The sequence below is a fragment of the Lucilia sericata genome, unplaced genomic scaffold, assembly GCF_015586225.1.
Source record: "Lucilia sericata isolate MDLA Ls3-8-SP2 unplaced genomic scaffold, ASM1558622v1 Contig000549F_arrow, whole genome shotgun sequence".
NCBI classification, from domain to species: Eukaryota; Metazoa; Arthropoda; class Insecta; order Diptera; family Calliphoridae; genus Lucilia; species Lucilia sericata.
Genome location: NW_023994559.1, coordinates 278,257 through 284,256, shown reverse-complemented (window position 1 = coordinate 284,256; position 6,000 = coordinate 278,257).

The following is a 6,000-nucleotide window of genomic DNA, read 5'->3' as shown; positions in this document are numbered from 1 at the left end:
AAAGGGTCGAGAATTTCCATATCTAACTAAAAAATGATATTAAGGGATAAATATGGACTAAATTGTTGTAGCTATCTGCGACCCTATTAAAATTTTGATATAAATCATAGTTTTAGAAATTAAACAAATATGTAATATAAGACAAAATCTTTATTTATGAACAAAACTCAATGAAAAATTTCAACGCTTGTTAAATTTGTCGTTTCAAATAAGAAAATGCAAAAAAAAATTGAAAAGGTCAAAGGGCATCTCGCAATTCCTAAAAATAGGAATGAAAATCCCAAAATGGGATTTTTTACTTTTTTGCCCATAGGGTCCACATTTCTTCAGGGCTGGGAAAATACTTTTGGAGTAAATAGAAAACATATTGAGGTTTCCAAAACTGCTTTCAGTTTTCTGATCCCAGCTTTGGGATTTTAGAACATGTCGCCCAAAGTTGAAGTTTTTGATAAAAAATAGGTCATATTCGGAAGGACGCAGTGGGCAACATTTTCAAAATGTAGGACATGTTTTTACGCCAAAGCGTTCTGCGTAAAGATACCTTTTAGAAAACTATAAAATTGTTATATGTTCTTAAAGAAAATTTTATTTTATTAATAAAAAGAGTTAAGACACATTTTTGGCAAAAAACGGCAAAAATCTAAAATTTGTTGAATTTTTCAATTAAAAAACGTATATTTTTGGATCTGTAATGATATTGATCTGAAATTTTTTGTATATTATTGGAAATTTTGTTGTATAACTAACAAGAAAAAATTGAGTCCATTTGGTCCAAAATTACGCCCGGTATTCAAAAAAAGGCGGACCAAGGTATGGTAAATTTTGTATCACTAAATTTTTAAATGCCCTATAACTCGGATATTATAAGAGATAAGTAGTATGTCCAAGCATGTTTTTTCAAGATCTCGTTGAGCGCTTTCAGAAAATAGGGTTCATCTTCAAAACTTAAACTCGAATACTCCTTGGCTACGCTCACGCCAAATTTTATCCCGATCGATCAGCCGTTTAGAAATGCCAGATTTATTTCCAAAAAATTTCCATTCTGCCTCACTGTGCATCATTATTTTCAACATTGTTCTGTACTCCCCAAATTTAGCCTTCTTAAGAACTACGTTTTTTACGAACAATTTCTCGTTGCAAGGATCTTAAAGATGCCATTTCAACAAATAATTGTTATTATAATATATTATAAGTATACTTACCGAAATTAAATATATTTTGATAACACTTTTAATTTCACTTTTAAACACTTTAAAAACACTCTACTTATGCAACTGTTCGCACTCAAATGAGTTTTTTACTTTTCTATTTTGCCCTTTTTTCAAATGGCAGTTATTTTACCGTTATTTTACATTTTGGCATTTTTGCAGCTAGATTTAGCATGTTTTATTTTGATTTAGCTGTAAAATTTTAATTTAGCATTTGGCATTTTATTTAGCATTTTTATAGAATATTTTTAGCATTTTTAGCTTTTTGTGCAATTTTAGTATATAAACAAAAAAAAGACAAATTTTTGCAAAAAAGCTTTATATTGGAAATAGGTTTAACCGGAAAAAATCAGAATTAAATGTCTACCCAAACACAAGCAACAAGAAATATGAGAAATGTAATAATTTACACTGTAATTCGAAATAATGCAAAAGATTCATGAAGATAAATAACTTAAAATTACGCCAATACAAGTGAATACTTTAAAATGTTGTATTCTAAAATATTTTTCTGGAACCCAATGCTCTTTTAAATTCGAGGTAATAGAAATAATTCAAGAGATTTCATACATTTTTACAAATACGTTCAGTCCGCTATTATACAAACTAATACTTTAGTTTGCTCATGGAATGAAACATATAATTTTGGAAAAGGCTATGTATGATGGTTAATTAACTAATTTTATTTTTTCCTATACGAAATAAAAAGGTTTTAATTTTTATCATCCTTCAGGAGTTCTTGTTAATTTATTGAAAATAAGTATTAGAAAAAATCAATAATATATAATTAAGACTTTCTCATCCTACTTTCTGTTCTTTTTATTTTTACCAAATTTTTAGTAATTTTGTTGTCACCTTTTTTTTTTTAATTCAAAAAAATACATAAATTTCGAAAATATTATTGACAATTTATTCCAGAATTACAAACTTACGGATTTGAATATATCTCTCAATTCATTTCATACATTCTCATACATATTTTTCCGAAAAAATCTTGGAAGTATGAGTTATAAACCTGACATCTATACACCGAGATTTAAAATTATTTCAACGGAATTTTCAATATTTTTGTGACATGAAAACCATTTTTAAAGTGTTTTGAGGAAGACAAATAAAATTGTTTATATAAAAAAAGTAAAACTAGAAATATTATACTTATCCTTCCGAAAACACATATAGGTTTTATACCATGAGCAACTAGTGTAATTAATAGAGTTTTAATGTAATTTTTGCATTCAGAAATATTTTAAAGTTAGAGACATTACATATTGCTAAATTTACAAAAATTTTGAAACAATTTTTAGCATTTCTGTTTATCTTAATACCACGGAACTTAATTTTTTACCCTACTCCACTATACTACGTTTAAGTATACTAATCGGCTAAGAATCATTTTCAGAATCTGAAATTTTCTAAACAATAAGCACGTATGCTATTTGGTCCAATGATAAAACATTTAAAAAATGGTTAAAGTCCGTCCTTTATTTTACCTAGCGCCCATACATATACAAATGTATAAAGCCTCTCTCAGAAAATTAGTTTAAATATATCGCAACCAAGGTTCAATTCAACATAAATGCTTTATTACGAAAAATAAATCAAATTTTATACTCATATGGTCAACCACGGCAGAATATACTTTCTTACTTGTTATAAATTACAATGAATTTCAGTTACAAATTAATATGAATTGTTCATGAAAACACTTAAAAAATTTTAGAATTTTTTGTTTTTGGCATTTTAAAATCAATCTAGCATTATTTTAGATGGGATTTAGCCGCAACATTTTTTGAGACCTGGTCACAGTGATCACACTGCATAGAAACATTGACTCTCATCAAATAGAATTAAATATGGGACAACTTGCAAGACAATGTCGCTCATCTTGCCGTCAGTATAGTCCAATATAAGACAACATCCAAGACATTGTCGCTCATATCATCATCGTGTGTATTTGTTAGAAGAAAATATTTAAGATTAGTCGCTCATACTGTCGTCAATAGAGTTATTTAAAAGACATCGTTGAAGACATATTATCTTAAACTGTCAGTAATATAATTAATAGAGAGAAGTATATACGAGTTTATTCTCTCAATAGCTTATATAGATGACGATTTTAAAGACATTGTCTTCTATGGTGTCTTCATAAAAAAAGCCCAAAAGACAATGCTTAAGAATTTATCGATCATATAGTCGTCAACAGAGTAAGTTACATGACAATATTCTAGACCTTGTCGCCCATCTTTTCATTATTTCTGTTTGATACAGGACTATTTTGAAGGCGTTGTCTTACTTCATGTCTTTGACATCGTTTATAGAAGAATATATTAAAGACACAGTCGCTAATCTTGTCGTTAACGAAGATTTCTTACACATTGTCGTTTAGCCAACTTCAGCGATAGGGGACAAATTCGAAAATGTCTTGCATGAATCGTCGAAGACAATGTCGCCTACGATCATTTTTCCAACTGGGTAGGTTCACTGTTTTGTTCACATTCAAATTAAATATTTGTAAAAAGTAAAGGACTAGTTAGTAATTTTATAATTTTAGATAATAACATGATGTCTTAGGTATCACTAGTAAGACAAAAATTGCGAAATATCTAATAGCTGATTTTTAGTATTTTTTTTCTAACATACTACGTTTTTTAGCTATATTTTTTGGTTCACTTGATTCGGTTCATTCGGAATAAAATCAGTTTACTGCTGGCAGTGGAAAAAATCTATTTATATTCGGCTGTCTGTGAATATAGACATATATTTTTTAAAAAATAGGCCGCGGTAAGCATTTGCCTGAAGAATAAAATTGCAAAATTTTACTGGAAACAGCTTTTTTCACATTTTCGGATATCTTCAACCCTTACCGTGGATATTTCAAAAATATAATGCCCAGATCCATACCGCCAGGGCTGTAAATAGATGCCAGAATGTAAAAATTTTGGAGTAGCCTCCATAATCTTCTAACCTATTTATTATTGAAAATGTTTCGGATATTCTTTCTCGTAAAGTGTATAGGTCGGACAGACAGTATGACACAAAAGAATCCTAAATTGAAGGAACTAAAAAGGCTTGGACCGAAATGTATTTGTCATTACTTAAGAATCTTAATAACTCTTAATCACCTCGAATTTTCGAAGTTATCTCAAGTAACGGCTGATATGTTTCTTACTCAATCTTTTCTAAAACGCGCAAGAGCGTAAAAATACAAAAAATTATCTTCAGTTGCTTAACAGCGTGCAACAATGTAGGTTGATGTCGCTTTGTTTCAAAAATTGCAATAACAATTTGTAAAAACAACAACACAATTTGTAAACAAGAGAATTACTTGCAAAAAACTCGTACACTCCAAAAAAATTTTACAAATGCATAAGAATGAAAACATATAAAAACAGTATTTTTAATACTTTTTTTACTCATTTTAAATAAAAAACTTTATCTTTGTGAAGAAATATATATATTTCTTTTCTTTGAATGTTTTATCTGCAAAATTTACTATTTTACTTGTTACGAAATTTGATCATAACTAGCGTAATTAGGCTAGTTATGATCACCACTACAATAACAGTTTCTTCGCGTCTCTCTTTCTGCGCTTGGCTGATCTAGTGCAGCTGATCTAGTGATACATAAGACATTATGCTATTAATTAAAATTTTATTATAAGCAATTAGACCATTATTTTTTACAAAAAATTAATTTGAATGTAAACAAAATAGTGAACCTATTTAAGTGAGCGGGAGTGTATCTCCTCTTTCCCCCTCCCTTTCCCTCTTTAATGATTTTTAGAAAAACATTTTTGAGTAACACATTTTTGACCGATTACGGAAAAATATTTAAAGAAAAAAAATATATACATATATATCTTAAATTTCATAAAAGTACAAAAATGTACCAGAGGAACACATAATTACCCGTTTTTGCTCATTTAGGTTGAATTTCTTGTTCCCGTTTCCCCCCTAAGGGTGGGCTTTCGAAATAAATATATTTCTGAGACTACAAAACTCATCGTCTAAAATATTTTTTCTTTACAACGAAAAAAATAGTCTTAAAACACAGAAGTACTAATTTTTCCCGTTTTTTTTTTGTCCTTTGTCCTATTTTTGTCTACTTCATATATATTTCAGACACTTTAAAAAGCTTAATTGCTTTTTTGCTGAAGAGTAGATAATAATTAGTACTTACTCTCAAAAGTACTAATTTTGCCCATTTTTCATCCATAAACCCCTTCTTGTCCCCTTCTAATCCAAGTTTTGAAAATCACCTTCCATTTTGAAACATAAATATAACAATGTTCGAAATTTAAAGAAAATCCTTCCAGCCGTTTAAGTGTGATTAAAAAAGATAGCATTGTTTTAAAAGTACCAAAAAAAAGTTTAAAAGAATACATTGAAGTAGTTTGAATTGTCTGAAGATATGCATTTTTTGATTCTTTTTACGCAGCAAATACATATTTCCTTTTTTACCGTTTTTCCCCCTAAGGGAGATTATACAAATCATAGTCTATAATATTTTGACTTTATAATAGAAAAAATCGGTCTTAAAGCAGACCGACCATTTCGACCATTTGGCCTATTTTTTGTACCCTTCTGGTCCAACATTCCCAACGACACTTTGCTAGTACATATTTCTGACAAATTAAAAAGATTAATCAAAAATGGTTTTGCTTAAGTATAGATAAAATCAGTATTTTCTCTCAAAAGTACTAATTTTGGCCGTTTTTCACCCATTTTACCCCCTTGTTGTCCTATTCTAGTCCAAGTTTAAAAAAAACAAGAAAGTATAGTTGGGCGTGACC